This window comes from Canis aureus, chromosome X (assembly GCF_053574225.1).
Source record: "Canis aureus isolate CA01 chromosome X, VMU_Caureus_v.1.0, whole genome shotgun sequence".
NCBI classification, from domain to species: Eukaryota; Metazoa; Chordata; class Mammalia; order Carnivora; family Canidae; genus Canis; species Canis aureus.
Window position 1 is genome coordinate 19,594,371 of NC_135649.1, and position 17,424 is coordinate 19,611,794.

Genomic DNA, 17,424 nt, shown 5'->3' on the forward strand with positions numbered 1-17,424 from the left:
TCCAGCTGGGATCCACAAAGGACTTCGGTGATGAATGTCCGTAACTAGCTACTGCTGGGTATTGCAATATGGGTTTATCTTATCATCAACTAGACTGTAAGAGTTAAAAGGCCAGGAATCCTACTGTATGAGTGTATATATTATGGTAGAAAAATGGTATATAATGAGCACAAGCTTTGAAGTAGGCGGACCTGCCTTCCAGGCCCAGAATTTCCACTAACTTACTGTATGGTCTTTGAGCCATGGCACACAGTCTCTAGAAGCCTGTGAGGTCACCTGTATTACTACTAGTAGTGAAAACCTACCTTCCAGGATTGTTGGAAGATGAAATGAGTAAATATCAAAAATGTACCTGGTTAGGGGCACCTGGCTGGCTCAGTCAGTTGAGCCTCTTTCCTTGGACTCAGGTCATGATCTCAGGGTCCTGGGATGGAGCCAGGCTCCCTGCTCAGCGGGGAGTCTGCTTCTCTTCTTCTGCCCATCCCACTCCTGCTCATGCTCTCTGTCTCAAATAAATAAATAAAATCTTACAAATAAATAAATAAAAATGTACTGTGTAAATAACAGGCACTCAATGAGACAGTTACACACTTCCCTATGAATCTCCCAACCCCCCGTGCCTAGTTCCAGCCCAGCACATTTTAAATGCTAAACAAAAATATAACAGGTAAATAAAAAGATGCTAGGTAAATAAAAATAGGCTAGGTGATGGATCCCCTAGATGGTCCTTAATAAGCCGCATTTTAAATAAACGACTCTTACTGTGAAAAAAAATTTTTTTGAGCAGAATTTTGGTCTGATGCAATTTAAAAGAAAAAAAAATGAAGGGATGCCTGGGTGGCTCAGCAGTTGAGCATCTGCCTTTGGCTCAGGTCGTGATCCTGGGGTTCCAGAATCGAGTCCCACATCGGGGTCCCTGCATGGAGCCTGCTTCTCCCTCTGCCTGTGTCTCTGCCTCTCTCTCTCTCTCTTGAATAAATAAAATCTTTTTTAAAAAATGAGGAAAGTGCCTTTAGGCACTGAAGAGATTAGGACTCAAGGGAGTAGAGCTGGTTTTAGCAGGAGACCCGTACAGAGTTATGAAGGTGGTCTAGGTGAGAGGTTACAGCTGCTTGGACTAGGGTCGTGACAGGAGGTGTAGAGAAATGACTGAATTCAGAATATATTTTCAAGATAGCCATGATATGGCATATTAACATTCTTGTGTACATTAAATTAGATAATGAATGTAAAAGTTTTATCATATTCTGGGTATCAAGACAATAGACAACTATAAAAGACTAGAAAGAAATCACGCAAATACAAGGGTTATATCCTAAGGTTGATATAGAAAATACTTTAAATTTCTGCTCAAAATTCAAGACACAGTAGTCAGTAAATATATTTTTATTAATCTTTTTATTGATAAAATGAAATGTGTTGAAAATCTGAAAAAAAGAACACCTTACTGTTTTCTTTTTTATTTATTTTTATTTATTTATGATAGTCACACAGAGAGAGAGAGAGGCAGAGACACAGGCAGAGGGAGAAGCAGGCTCCATGCACCAGGAGCCCGACGTGGGATTTGATCCTGGGTCTCTAGGATCATGCCCTGGGCCAAAGGCAGGCGCTAAACCGCTGCGCCACCCAGGGATCCCATCCTTACTGTTTTCTTAACTATTTTTCCAAATATCAAAGAAAATCGTCCTTGTTATGGGAATTTTTGAAAAACACAGGAAAGCAGTTTAGAAATCAGAGGCTCCAGTGTATTCAAGATTGAGCTCTACCCCTTACCATGGCACTGCTGCTACAGGTGGAATGGACATTAATACTGCTTTACAAGAGGTAAAGACCGCCCTCATCCATGATGGCCTAGCACTAGGAATTTGCGAAGCTGCCAGAGCCTTAGACAAGGCCAAGCCCACCTTTGTGTGCTTGCATCCAACTGTGACGAGTCTGTGTATGTCAAGTTGGTGGAGGCCCTTTGTGCTGAACATCACATCAACCTAATTAAGGTTGATGACAACAAGAAATGAGGGGAGAGAGTAGGCCTCTGTAAACCTGACACAGAGCGAGAACCCCCTGCAAAGTGGTTCAAACTCAGGCTGGAATTCTGGCAGCCCTCGGCCCCCACTCCCAAAAGAATTTGGGGATGTGAGCCATTGGTCTCTAGGCCATTGATCTTTCTCCTAGATAAATGCTGTTTGTCCTCTGTCCTTTGTCCAGATCTTGTTCTTGAACCCGAAGGCCCTAGGTTTGAAGTAGGAAGGCATGGTTTTGAATCCTCTTTTCTGCCACTTGGGATATACATATGCGGCCTTGGCTGAGACATTGAACCCCTCAGACAGTTTCTACAGCTGTACAATGAGGATAATGTTACTACGTCTCTCCTCGGGTTATTATCCATTGAGATAGCCTCCAAAAAGTGGGCATGGGGAAAGTATTCAATAAATGAGAGAGTGCGGGACTCCTTCCTCTATTGTACCTGATAGACTGTGTCGTTCCTATAATCCAAAGTTCACTTCTCTTTCATCTCTTCACCAAATCTTTGCTGCTGATTTTGTGCCTGGAGCCCAGGCTCTGTTGCTTTTAACTGGTCCAAAGTGCTGCTTCTGAATCCATCTTGCTCGCACCAGCAACTTGGAGGGGGAGTGGCACTGTTCTTTTTCCCCCCTAAACTCATCCCTCACTACCCCTTCCCTTCCTCCCCACCAAGCACTGTCATCCATTTCTTCCACTCACCCCGGCTCTCTGAAAATCCTGATGGGACAACCTCCCAGGCTTTATTCACTAAGCCATCTTTCTTCATTCAAATCCCACTCACTTCAAAAGGCTTGCTTAAAAAACAGACAAAACCAGTAATAGATGATAGAGTGCACTGGGACCCATGGGATGAGAGGATGCTCACCTGCAGTAAGGTCAGAGTGGATATTGGTTCAATCCTTTGCAAAGCATCCGGGCAAGAGTGATGGAACCACGAACAAGTTCATGCTCATTGACCTGTTTCAATTTCGAGGTGACTTTAAGGAAATGGTAAGAAATTTGGGTGGAAAGGTGTCAAGCTAATACACATTCATGGTAGTGTTGCCTACAACAGAAGAACACTGGAGACCACCCAAAGGGCCAACAAGAAAATCCGTAAAATCCGTCCTATTGAATCCCCTAGGTGTAGTTTGCAATTACTAAAATAATGATTATGAAGGCTCTACCTAGAAAAGTTTACAGTGTGAAAAACAAGGTACAAAAAGTGTGTGAGTGTGTGTGTGTGTGAGAGAGAGAGAGAGAGAGAGAGATTGAGAGAGAGAGAGAGAGAATGTAGAACTAACAAAACAAAAGCTTTGGGAAAGGATTCAAAGAACCCAACCGAAGGAGCACACAGCAAAATCCTCCGGGCTTCTGCGTTTGGGAGTTGTAATTATAAATGGGGAGGGGTTTTTCTTTTGCTGTGCTTTTCAAAGGTCTTCTAATGTGGTTATAATACTGTTATAAATATATGTAAATTATATGTTACTTTTATAAACATGTATCTGAAGCCTCCCTGGAATTCAGGAATTCCGGACCAGGAGCTCCCTTCCCAAAGAAGGACCACCAGGCAGCAGCCCTCTCCCCCGGGGCCACGTCAGTCAAACCGCCAACAAACCAACCCCCCAGGGGACCCTATTTTGGGATCTGCTAATCCCAAGGCCAGCTCCCGGAAGATGGGCCGGGTCTGAGTCCTTCCTACGTGGGAAACGCTCCCTAAATCGCCGGCCTACCCCGAAACACCTGGAGGGGCGGAAGTGGGAGGCCACGCTCCGTGCCGGGGCTGTCGGGGTCGCCCGCCGCCGCCGGGGGAGGGGGCGGGGAGGGAGAAGGGAACGGGGGAGGAGGGAAGTGGAAGCGGAGTCCGGGAAGCCAGAAAGTGCGGCGGCGCTTCGGGAGCTGCCCAAGGGGGGCAAATACTTCGCGAGGAGCAAGTTTTAGTGGCCGTTTGGAAAACTGAAAGAAGCAATTCAGGTGTGTGTGCCCCTGCCGAGATGGGGAATGAGGGCCTTTGCGAAGGCACGGACTGGAGTGGGGAGACAAAAGATCTGGATTGGGGCCAGGGTGTTTGGGCCCTGGAAGGGACTTCCAGAGGGAGCGGGAGAGGAGCTCGGGTGTCCCTTGCGAGTGCCGCCTACTATGTGCCAGACGCTGTAAAAACACGATCCCTTTCATCCTCAGTGAACCTCAATCTGGAAAGTCTTATTGTCCTTGATTTTACAGGTGGGGGGAGGGGAACGCGGCCCAGAGACTTAACTGTCCAGGGTTACACTCTGGCCGGGGGCAGAGCCAGGGGGCAGAGCCAGGGGGCAGGCCTCGGGCTGTCCTGGGCTCCTGGGTCCTTTCTTCTAGATCCAGGCCAACCCCCCTCTTTTGCGGATGAGAAAACTGAAAGCCATCGAGGCTAAGGGTGAGGATTCCGCCTTGCTGCAGAGCTGATCAGACAGAGGCCGGAGCTCCAAGCCCCATCCCGTGGTCCCGGGCCCAGCCGCTCTTCCCACCACGGCCCCCGCCCGCGGCCTCTGCCCAACCTGCTTCTCTCAGGTTCCCCTGGTTGGGAAACCCCGGTCCGGGTGCCTCCTGGCTTCTTTGCGATTTGGAACTCACTGTTATTAACGTCACTATTATTTTTATTTCATGGGATTGTTCACTTCTGTATCTCCTCCCAGGCTGGGAGTATTTGTGGAAAAACATTATCTGTAAAGTAAAGAACATGTAACTGAATACATAAAAGCTGTTTGCCCTGAGGCTTTATATTTGAAACTGAAGTCGGCACCACCATTGAGCGTATTATCTGGATGATATCTAATACCACCACTTTAGAGTGTGAGAATGAACTCTTTCCTTAAAAGAAAAAAATCAGAAAAGAATATTGACCTTCCTAATGTTTCCCAGCACAAAGAAATCCATCTACTGTAGATTCCAAGACAGACCAGACCAATATGTTGACATGCTGGGCTCAGATTTCATTCCTGAAAATCTGGAACCTTATGCTGTATAAATAACATGATCTTTTCCTTCGTTCGAATCAAGAGAGAAAACAATTGCTGGCAGATCTCACAGTTTGCCCTCCCCCTAACTGTCCCCACAAGTCCTAACTTGCTACCCACAAGTCATGACTCGCATATTTTCATTTGAAGAGTTTTGAAATGTTCTGGAAATCATAGGGGGAAAGAGAACCAAATCCTCCTGAGAAATAGAGTAAGGGGAGGGTTTTTTTTTTTTAAGAAAAAAAAATATAAAGGCGGAATGTCTTGCATATATATGAGTGTATATGGCAATAGTTAATGGGACTCGATAGTAAACTTTCTAGCATAGCCTTGTCAAATGTAGAAGCACTGTTAGATCTGTCCTCATTTTTCAGAGGAAGGAATATGCCCAAGGCCATAGAAGGGACTGGCTAACGGATTTCTGGTTATATGCTCACTTCTCTGGGCAAATCAGAAGATCTAAACATCGGTGTTTGTATTACCAAAGTTATTGTTAGAAGTCCTTATAATTCTAAATATGTTTAGATGTCTTAGAGTAGTGCCACATTCACTGCTGTTTAAGTTATGATCAAACCCTCTGATACATTTCTAGATTATTTAAATACTGGGTTTTCTTTCTTTCTTTCTTTCTTTCTTTCTTTCTTTCTTTCTTGAGAGAGAGAGCACGAGCACAGAGTGAGGAGGGGCAGAAGGGGAGAGAGAATCTTAAGCAGGCTCCATGCCCAATGCTGGGCTTGATCTCACAACCCTGAACTCTGAGATCATGATCCCACTGAAATCAAGAGTCAGATGCTCAACCAGCTGAGCCACCCAAGTGCCCCTCTGTGTTATTTAAAGAGCAGGAGAGTTAAGGATAGTGGCCATGCTTTATTCTTCCGTATATTTCTGTACCTTGCACCTTGTGTTATTTGTATAAACCAGTTAAATAAGTGGAAATTAGTCTATTGGCTAATTCCTAGGCTATTTCCTGGGGTACATGTTCAGAGACAATGGAATGTGCTGTAGAGACAGATAGAACTGGGTTGGAACCTGAGTGACCTTGAGTGAGTGATTCCAGTAAGTGTCTTGGGAGTAGAAGCAGATCCTGACACTCCACTGGTTTTTTCTGCCCAGACTTACTCCCCTCTAGTCCATTCTTGCCAGTATGCCGTCTAGGAGGCTCCCATTGTTATAAAAATCAAGTCCAAACTCCACATAGGGTCCTCTCTGGCCTGCTATGCCGACCCCCATCAGTCAGGTGTCCCCCCACTCCTATCCACCTCTGCCCTGTGCTGGAGCCTTATGTTTCCAATCTTTGCTCCCCTAGCATACTGGATTGAAATACACTGCTTAGAAGTCTGTGTCTCCTGCTCAAGCATGATTTCCTTGAGGTCAAGGACTGAGTTTTAGTCATTCCTGAGTCCCTGGTGCCTGGCATGGTGCCTGGCCAGAGTAGTCTAGCCCAGCTAATGACATTTAAGCTACCCCGGGGAGTTTTTAATGGGTGAGACAACAGCAAGAGTCCATCCAATAAGGGTGTTTTCTCTTGGAAGAGGGCTCAGAGGGAAAGACTAGGATACCTGGGGGCTCCCAATCTCCATAGAAGGAGGATTTCTTTTTTATTTTGTAGAAACACCAGGATAATAGTCAAATGTCACCGTTGCCTGGATTTCTTCCCATGTCCCACCCCTTCATCCCACCTCCACTCTGCCTCCTGCTTCCACTGCTACAATAAGGTCTAGTTTTCTGTGAGCAAGGTGTAGGGGCGACAATTAGCTTTGTAATCCTATCAGGCATTACAAGATCTCTCAGGAGATCTCACCCATCCCGCAAAATAGTGGCCTCTGGAATGGACTGCTTATCTTCTAGAATGAGAGCAAAAGCTGGGATCCAGAAGGATGTGCCAAGGCCAGCTACTATCTTAAAAGCAGTGAGAGCCTGCTTTCAGGAATGACAGTTCTATGACTTTTATTCATGCAATAACAGTAACAACTAACAAAGTGTTGCCCAAAGAGATTGAGTTCACCTTTTTGAATATATACAAGAAAATAAAATGGAGCAATCCATTACTATAAGCAAAAGATTCCAAGTAGGTGCTTTTTTTTAAAGATTTTATTTATTTATTTATTTATTTATTTATTTATTTATTTATTTATTTTAAGATTTTATTTTTAAGTAATCTCCACATCCAACGTGGGGCTTGAACTCCCCACCCCCAAGATCAAGAGACACATGCTCCACTGCCTGAGCCAGCAAGATGCCTTTAAATAGATGCTTTAAAGGTATTTGGGGAAAAAAATAGAGGTATTTGGTCTCGGGATGTCTTGGTGGCTCAGTGGTTGAATGTCTGCCTTTGGTTTAGGGCATAATCCCGGATTCCCAGGATCGAGTCCCACATCGGGGTCCTTGCATGGCGCCTGCTTCTCCTCCCTCTGCCTGTGTCTCTGCCTTTCTTTCTGGGTCTCTCATGAATAAATAAATAAAATCTTTAAAAAAAATAAAGATCTTTGGTCTCCGTAGTAAGGCCATTGTGTTGTTAGCACACATTTGATATTACCTTGACTTTCAAACCGATTTCCATAGATGTTACAAAGCAGTACTACCCAGTAGAACTTTCTGAGACGCTGGAAATATTTTATATTTGTACTATCCAGTATGGTAGCCACTAGCACATGTGGCTGCTAAGTAAGCACTTGCAATGTGGCTAGTGCAATGGACGAGCTGAAATTTAAATTTTTCTTGACTTCAATTAATTTACATTTAACTAACTATATGTGGCTAACGGTTAGCATATTGGACAATACAATTCCGAGGTAAAGGCCCCGGTAACATTGCCACATAGATCATGGCCTCTGGCAAGCTTTCCTTGAGCAAAGCAATTTTTAGAAAAATTGATATAGGTACTTTTGTAAAAAAATTTGGAAAAATAAAGGAAAATGGAAAACTTCATTGTCCCCAATCTCAAGATCGTTACAACCACTGCTGCATTTGGGTGCATTTTTTTCCCACTCTGCCCAGCTTGCTCATTAGGGTCTGGGTCCCCCATTTTTTTAAGTAATCTCTACACCCAACATGAGGCTCAAACCCACAACCCCAAGATCAAGAGTCCAACACTCTACCAACTGAGCCAGCCAGCCACCCCTGGGCCCTCCTGTTGGTCAGAAGCTCCTTACAGGGCAACAATAGACTTGTGTTCTTCAGTGGTCTCCAGAGACTCTCAGGAGCAGCCAGGGCTGGTTATCTGTGGCCTGACACAAGTGCCTCAGTGAGGGTGAGGCTGCTCACCATGGCATGCCCAACCACCATGGCATCCCAGTTTTGACTCACCAAGGGGAAGTCCTCTATGTGTTCTAGTTTCACACCCTGTCCTGTTTTTTAAGCTCTAAAAACTCTCTTCAAGAGGTAAGTTCTGGAATACCAGAGCTGTGAAGTTCCCCAGCAGAGGGCCAGGGGCTGAAAGAAATGGCATTCCTGCCTTATGACTCCCAGTCCAGTGCTCCTTCCCCTCCATCACTGATCCTATCAGAAGCTTTCCAGGTCCAGTGACTGGTGCTACTGCCTCCTCCTTCCCCCTCCCCCTCCTCCTCCTCCACCACCACTGCTGAGAAGAGGCAGGAGAGAGCAGAATGTCACATACTTCTCTCCCAGATACTCTCCTCTGGTTCATTTGTTCAGCAAAGTAGGAGCAAGTACCCGTAACTACACCTGGCCTTTGTTGCTTGGAAGCCCCAGCCAGGTAGTGAAGGAGGTCACCATTGCCTCTCCTAGGTGCCTCCCATCAACACGAAAGGCCTGGTGGCCTGTTCCCACCATTCCCTTCTTTCCGGGGCCTTCTCAGAATGGCCTGGTTGAAACCTGAGCCTGGTTCTTTCCCACACAGGAAAGAAAGGTTCCCACAATGGAGGCAACTTTTTTAAAGGCTCCCATGGCACACCAGTCCTGGCCTCAGTGAAGGGGTAGGGTAATTTGCCCACGCTCTCTGCCCCTTAAGGGGATCTTTCAGGCTAGGCCACACAGGCACGACCCTCCCATGTCCTCCTAGTTTCCCTAAGAGCCCTGGCCATCTCGTGGCCTCCAGTAACTTGCAAGTCTGGACCCTATTGCCACATTCCAAATCCCCAAGCCCTGTTTGCTCCCAGTAAATTTAAACAAGTGCATGAGTGGGTCTAAACTCCCCTTTGTGCTATAATTAGGCTGGAACAAGGCTCACCCCAGGACAGAAATACTGTGTGGGGCGGGTTATAGACCGCTGCTGGTCCCCACAGTAGGGAAGTAGCGACCTTTTGAATAGGAGGATTAACACATTAGCACAGAGATTCCTGCTTCCGGGGAGGGTTGAATTCTCAGATAAGAGCTCCAGCTAGTCCCTGATGGGGAAGGGGGAGGGGAAGCCAGGCACACTATAGACTGTGTGTTCCTGGGGTCCCTGGCGGGGTGGAGAGGTCAACATGGGAAGAGAACAACAGGTAGCAGAGCAGAGCAGCTCCAGACTGTCCTTGGCTCAGCATGGTGCGTGGAAACCGCAGACAGTCCAGAAGGGAAAGCATCTCCTGTCATCTGTCTCCTCCATCTTCCCTGGTGGGTAGTGCTGGGGCAGCAGGAGTGCTGAAGTGAAGTGCACATGAGTATCCGGAAAGCGGCTGTGTGACCTCAGGCAGGTGCCTGCACCTCTCAGGGCCTGTTTCTTCCTCCATCCATGTAACAGGGATGTTAACATCAATCTCAGCGGGCTGTCGGGATGATGAAAGTAGCACCTAGAGGGGCGTCCGGGTGGCTCCGCTGGTTAAGTGTCTGCCTTTGGCTCAGCTCCTGATCTCAGGGTCCTGGGATGGAGCCCGCATCCAGCCTCGCATCCAGCCTCGCATCAGGCTCCCTGCTCAGAGGGGAGTCTCCTTCTCCTTCTCCCTCTGCTGCTCCCCTTGTCTGTGCTCTCTCACTCTTGCTCTCTCTCAAATAAATAAATAAATAAAATCTTTAAGAAAAACAAGTCCAGGTTCTTGAAAATTCTTTGTAAATTGTAAATGGTTATGGATTCCCTCTCCCAAGTGTAAAGTATTATTGCAAGTAGCACTCAACAGTCTCGAAAGTTTTCTTTAATATAAATATTCACTTAAGGGCCGAATACACTGAAAACTTAGATGGCACTCAAGATATAGCTCCAAATCTGCCTCTCAAAGCACACATCTCCAGATATTGAGTGTATCTGGCTCAAATGGCTGAATTTGGCTTTGTGAATAGCCACTCTTTCAGGGAGTGATGATTTGTGTAGGGTCAAAGGTCAAGAATGCTAATTTCATGTCCTTTACTCTTAGAGTACCTCTAGGGGACTGGCAAGCCAGTGAAAAATGGTTTGGAGTTTATAAATGTCTTGTATTTACTTGCCAAGCTTGCTTGGTGGCAGCTCTTCCTTGGGGCAGAAGAATGGACTTGCCTCCGAGAGGGGCCGAACAGGTGGGATACACCAGCTGTGCCTGGCTGGGCTGGCTCAGCCCTGGAGGGCCTGCCTGGCACTTGGAAAGTACAACAACAGAAGGAAGGCCCAACACCTGGAGTGCCCAACTCCCCCAGGGTCAGAGCAAGATCATCCTAACTCACCCCAGGAGCACTGGGTCTGAGCCACGCCTCCTCCAGGACACAGGCTTAGGAGACTCAACTTCAATTTCTGAGGGAAGAAATCCCCATCCTCTGAGCCCCAACTGGCAGCAGACCCAACAGCCACAGAGGTGAGGATGCCAGGGTCTCATGGTTAGTCACTTTAAATCATGGGCGGTTAGGGCTTTGGTTTTGCAAATTTGGGCAAAGAGGCAGGATATGTGGTTAGGGAGACAAAATCAGAAACTTAAACACTCACCCACATGGAGAACTCATTACCTTAGCAGACAACCCATTTAGATTTTAACAGCTCTGGTGGGTTAGAAAGCTCTTCCTTATATAGAGTGGAAATCTGCCTCCTTGTAACATCTACCCTCTGTTCCCAGTCCCTCCTTCAGGAACCACGAGAATTCAATCTGTTGTCTTCCCCCCACAGGCCTTAGGAGAGCTGTTCCCCAGCCCCCAAGAGGACGGGGCAGCCCCTAAATCACATAATATGGTTCTACCGGGAATCCTTCCTGACTCCAGGTGATCTCTCCTCTGCCTCAAGACAAAAAGGCTGCCCTGAATTTCAGTTGTCAGCCAGGATGCTGTGCTTTGGCTAATGCAGCCGATGAATCCTTAGCCATCAGAAGCAGATGTCACACAAAGCCCCATAGAGCGAGTGCCTTTACTGTGGTGGTGGTAGGAGCACGCAGAAGGTATCAGATGGTTCCGGTATCAAACACATCTTAAAAGGTCAGGTTTTTAAAGTATCCACACACTCGTGCACACATCCCACCCCCACCTCCTCCTTCCCCCTCCCTTTGGCTTCTATCACTTTTAACAGGCATTTTGCTGTCAAAGACTCAATGCCACGGAAGGTAATCTGGGCACGTGTTGGAGAGGTAATTATCTCCAATCTACTGTAGGAGATGACTGATTCCACCCCCCCTCCGGCCGCCTCCCCCACCCCCATCTGCTCACAGCCTGGCTTTCTCCACTGAACTGCCCTTGGCATGCTTGCACTTTGTGGTTCATTTTGCTCTGTCTGAGCCAGCCAGCCAGCCAGCCAGCCACTGTCACCAGTGAATGCCACTTAACACAATTTAAGCTGAGGCTTCTATCTAGCCTGTTGACCAAGTCCCCAAGGTCAGACAGCAACTTCTATGGAGGCTCCGGCCTGTGTTGAGTACTGTTCTGGCGGCTGTGAGAGCGACAGGGAACAAAAGAAGTAAAAGCCAGGGGCCCTTGTCCCCGACGGGTTTACAGGCCTAATTAGTGATCTCCAAGTGACTCTCTTGAGAAAAGATTTAAGGGCACTTACAAAGCAACATACAAGTGGGTATAATAGGGAGAGGAGTGAGCCAAGGGGAGAGTCTAAGTTTCTTGAGGGGAGGGTCCTGCCTTTGTGTCCCTCCAGGAAGGGCCTCTCCACTTCCTTATTAACCTTTTGTTTGGCGTCTTTAAAAGGAACTTTAGGCTGGCCAGCCTCCTCTTTCTCTCTGGTCCCCGGCTCAAGGATCAAGTTGACAACTTATGGGGACTTCATTGACTTTAGGTGGCAGTATTTCAATATCTTGCTGAGATGATTGAATAGGCCTTTGAGGTGCACCCATTTGGCACTCAGCATTCTGGCCAGGAGAGGAATGATAAAGCTTTCCTCTTGAGGGTCTTCCCCTATCATTTCCTGCTTTATAATAATAATAGAAGTAGTAATAATCATAATAGCAGCTGCTTGTTACTGCAGCCTCAGTCTATGCTGGTCACTTTTACATGTGATTTCGCACTATCAGTCTTTTGTTCTATAGAAGCATCAGTCTGCAGAAACAAGAGAGCATTCATCCACGTCAGCGCTTTGCAGTGATAAAAACTTACCCAGAGGCCTGGATCCAGCCTGGGCTTCTGCAGGATGGTGAGAGACAAATCTGAAGAGGACACAGAGGAAAAACAAAACAAAACAAAACAAAACAAAACAAAACAAAACACCTCCGAAGGAATAAAAAGTTCTGAATGGACAGGTGAGATCCTGCTATATAAATCATCACAACCACATCTCCCTAAAACAAAATACTGGCAAAAATGTTAGGCAGTGGTATCGTTGGGGAAAGCAGTATTTAAAGCAATGGAGAAATTAAGATCAATCCTTCGCATGTTTTGAAATGGATTTTTGAAAGTTGGTATGGCACATCAAGATCAAAAAGGAAGGGAACTGCGGTGCCTGGCTGGCTCAGTCAGTGGAGCATGGGACTCTTGACCTCGGGGAAAATTGGGGGTGGAGGTTACTTTAAAAAATAAATAAATAAATCCCCCCAAATTGAAAGGAGCTAATATTTGTCATGTGTATTTTGTGTTCAAAATACTTTTAATCTTGGGGCATCTGAGTGGTGCAGTCGGTTAGATGTCTTAATCTTGGTTTTGGCTCAGGTCATGATCTCTGGGTCCTGAGATTGAGGGATCCCCCCACTCCCCACCCGCTGCCTGAGTTTCTCTCCCTCTGCCTCCGCCCCTTCCACTTGTGCTCGCTTTCTCAAATAAATAAATAAATCTTTTATTTATTTTTTATTTTTTTAAGATTTTATTTATTTATTCATGAGAGACACAGAAAGAGAGAGGCAGAGACACAGGCAGAGAGAGAAACAGGCTCCATGCAGGGAGCCTGATGCGGGACTCGATCCTAGGACTCCAGGATCAAGCCCTGAGCCAAAGGCAGATGCTCAACCGCTGAGCCACCCAGGAGTCCCAATAAATCTTTTTTTTAAAAAAAGATACTTTTAATCTTCACAACGATCCTTTGAGGAAGATACCGTTTTCCAGATTAGGAAATGAGCCTGGAAAAATGAAATAATTTTCCCAATATCACATATGAACCAAGTGGCAGAGAGAAGATCCAAACACAAATTTACCCAATTCCAAATCTACAGTTCTTTCCGGTACATCGTATTGCCCTCTAGCAATGAATGAGTTAAGCCAGACCATGGGATAGCAAAGGACAAACCCCAGTTGTGTCTGTCCAGCTTCAGGCAGGCTGCCTTGCTGGGACCAAAGGGGAGGCGAGGCTGTGTGGATATTAGCCTGGAGGCGGTTCTGCAAGATGGTGCAGCCAGAACAGAGGGGCACCGTCTACCTTGCTCCTCCTCCTGCATAACGGATCATAATTATCATACTTGGAATGTATGTGAGGCCTGCTTTCCAGAAGCTCAGAGCCCAATAAGAGTACTTGAGCTGCTCAGTCAGTCTCTCACACCCAGAGGCACGCACACACACTTTAAAGAGCAGGCCAAAAAGTGTTATAAATAAAATTCTAGAACATGAGTGGGAGGAATAAACAGGAAAATTTCACTGTAAAAGATGAAATGCACTAACTTCTTGCAGGATGGCTTCACTCAGACAATCCACAACTGTGCTATTCATCAGAACCCAGGCTAGATATACTGTTGCTCTGCTCCAGCTTTTTCCTTTCCTTGTCAATGCATGTTAGAGACAGTGTAAATACTGTTGGTTTTGAGGGTGAGGCTAGCAGGAAGAGAAAAAAGATAGTCTTCATGGGTACAGTAAGAGAGCATACGCCGATGGGTCACACAACATTCCCGAACATTCTCTCCATCCAGCCAGACAGGGCTGTGTGCCTCCAGCCCCATAGGTTTGGCTCACTTGTCCTTCCTTACCTCTGTTTCCACTCTTTCCCCCAAGCTGGCCATCAGGCACTCTCCTCCCTCTGCCTGTCTCTAAGTTCTCATCCTTGAGACCTTTGTTTAAGGCATTCTGCTTATCTAACAAACCTCCTATCCCTTTGAGATCTTTGCTGTGGCTATCTCCCATTGCCTGGCCCCACCCTGAGAGGGCCCAGTGACCTCACCCCTCCACTGATGGTGAGGACCACGGGCTATCTGGAGCTAACAGGCACTGCCTGCCTCAGGCGGTAATGTCCAGGTCCCTGCCCACAGTGGATGCTCCTGGATTACAGACCAGGTCTGTGGCTTGTTCCCTTTTCATGATATGTGCTCGACACGTGATCTTTTCCAAAACTTTAAAAGCAGAGTTGTCCAGGAGGCGGTCATTGTTTTGATGACCTTAATCGAGGAAGCATAATTTACTAAATTGGCTGAGTACGTGATTCCTGTCCATAACTCCTGTGACAATTCCTCCATCAGCTCCTCTTTCGTCCTTTCTCTCCCCCACCCCCTCTCCCCTTCCGACTCCCCCATTTGTGGCTTGGGGCTTGTGATGGGCTAATGATTCATATTTTTCAGGCCGAGGTTGTATTTTCTAAAATGACATTCATAGCTCTAGAACTGCTTTCGGTTCTCATATTCTACAAACTCAAGAAACGCCACCCGCAGAGGTTGCTAGGAAGTTGAGAGACCTTTCTGTTGGCCTCCACAAATTAGGAATAAAAGAGCCCTTGGGAAAAGATTGGTTCTGAACAGCTCAGAAGAACTCTTAGAGAATCTGCTAAATAATATTTTTGTCTGCTGTTTGTAAATGTGACTCGCTTTGAAACCATCTGTCATGCAGTCCTTTGCAGAGAGCTGAGAAGTATTTAAATCTGTGAAAATGAGGATATTTTTGTATATACCAAAGCAGTATTTTAATGGGTCCCTGCTGCATGTTGTCCAGTGCATTCTTTGAAACATGATTTTACCCAATTGTCAAGTAACATTTAAAATGGAATTCAAAGAAGGGATGTGGCAGTGAATGGAGAGGGTGTGGTGCGGTTTGTAGCTGTGTTTCTTCACAGAAGGAGCCGAAAGGCTGCAAGGCAGGTGGTGAAGCAGTGTTTCTTCACGGGTGTTGGGGGGGTAGGGTTGGAGTTTTTACCGCTTTTCCTCCTGCTCAGGGACGCAGCCCTGCCCCAGGTCGGGGTGGGGGGAGGGGGTGGCTTGGCCAGCTGCTCCTCATTCCCTATTATTATTTTTTTAAGATTTATTTATTTATTCATGAGAGACAGAGAGAGAGAGAGACAGAGAGACAGAGACACAGGCAGAGGGAGAAGCAAGCTCCATGCGGGGAGCCTGATGTGGGACTTGATCCCAGGACTCCAGAATCACGCCCTGGGCTGAAGGCAGGCTCTAAACCACTGAGCCACCCAGGCGTCCCTCCTCATTCCCTATTAAACTTCTAGCTTTGATGGGATGAGCACTGGGTGTTATTCTATATATTGGCAAATTGAACACCAATAAAAATAAATATATTAAAAAAAGGGATCCCTGGGTGGCGCAGCGGTTTGGCGCCTGCCTTTGGCCCAGGGCGCGATCCTGGAGACCCGGGATCGAGTCCCACGTCGGGCTCCCGGTGCATAGAGCCTGCTTCTCCCTCTGCCTGTGTCTCTGCCTCTCTCTCTCTCTGTGTGTGACTATCATAAATAAATAAAAATTAAAATAAAATAAAATAAAATGTGTGAAACAATCCAAAACAAAAAAAAACTTCTAGCTTTGTGCAGCCAGCTTTGGACACTGCTGACAGTTCAGTGCTTCCACCTTTATGACATCGCTGCTTTCACTGCTGCCCTTGGTCCCTGTGCCTAATGTCCCAACTAAGCAGAACTCAGGACGTCTAAAGTACTGGCAGTGGCAGCAGCTGTTGCCAGCAAGAAATCGGAACATCATTGAAAAGGCTTCCGTGTGTTGAATGGAGAAAGTAGGGTCAAAGGAAAACGTTCTCCAAACACCTGTGAGACTAATCATTGGTGTTTGACATGTGCTGTTGCAGGCCATCAATTGTCTCTTGGGGAACATGTCTGCCCACTAAAATTGGAAGTTCCAGGGTACCTGGCTGGCTCAGTCAGTAGAGCATACAACTCTTGATCCCGGGGTCATGAGTTCAAGTCCCATGTAGGGGGATAGAGTTTACCTAATAAAAATTGTTTTAAAAAATAAAATTGTAAATTCCTTTTTCTTAAAAAGATTTTATCTACTTATTCATGAGAGACAGAGAGAGAGAGAGGCAGAGACAGAGGCAGAGGGAGAAGCAGGCTTCATGCAGGAAGCCTGATATGGGACTCGATCTTGGGACTCCAGGATCACGCCCTGAGCAGAAGGCAGACCCTCAACCACTGAGCCACCCAGAAATTAATTATAGATTATTTATTTAAATAAATCTTAAAAAAATAGTATGTCAATACCCAGAAGAATCAGAAACTGGTGCTCCCATACATGTGCAGGCATATTCATAGCAGTATTATTCACAATAGCTAATAGGTGGGAAAAACCTGAATGTCCATCAGAGGATGAATGGATTAACAAATTGTAATATAGATATATACACAATGAATATCCTTAAACTAATGATTTATGCATCTCCTTGGCTATTTCTTTAGGATACAGTCCTGGGCATGCAAAAAATGGAAACAACACAAATATCTACCAAGCAATAAATGGATAAATAAAATGTGTGTATCAGTATGATGGAATATTATTCAGCCATAAAAAGGAACAAAGTATTGATGTATGCTACATGAATGCTGCAGCATGGATAATGAACCTCAAAGGTACTGTGTTAAGTGAAAGGAGCCACACAGGAACCAATATTGTATGATTCCATTTGTAGACAAATTTACAGATACTGGAAGTAGGTTAGAGGATGGGAGGGACTGGTGGGAGGGGTAAATGGGGAGTTATTGCTAAATGGGTAAAGAATTTCTTTTTGTGGTGATGAAATTTTTTTGGTGGTGGTTGTACAACATTGAATTATTTTATAATACCTGAAATATTGACTAAAACCAAATTTTCAAAATCCTATTATTTGTATACATGTATTAAAGGTAGACAAACTCATATGAATCCATACTTTAAAGGAAATAAAGTTAGGAATCATAGAAATTAGATTTGATTATTTAAAATAAGAAATCTGGGATGCCTGGGTGGCTCAGCAGTTGAGCAGC

At 45.9% G+C, this 17,424-nt stretch overlaps 1 long non-coding RNA gene across 2 annotated transcripts; it reads left to right on the forward strand.

The window, feature by feature from the left end:
- The first annotated feature begins 3,847 nt into the window (after positions 1 to 3,847).
- Positions 3,848 to 17,013, forward strand: LOC144308064 (uncharacterized). 2 transcript variants are annotated; one of them, XR_013374698.1, is made up of 3 exons: positions 3,848 to 3,975; positions 12,338 to 12,562; positions 16,861 to 17,013. It is a non-coding gene; the product is annotated as an uncharacterized LOC144308064 (long non-coding RNA). The 2 variants fall into 2 exon arrangements; XR_013374699.1 differs by having other exon boundaries at positions 3,860 to 3,975; positions 12,353 to 12,562.
- Positions 17,014 to 17,424: the final 411 nt, after the last annotated feature.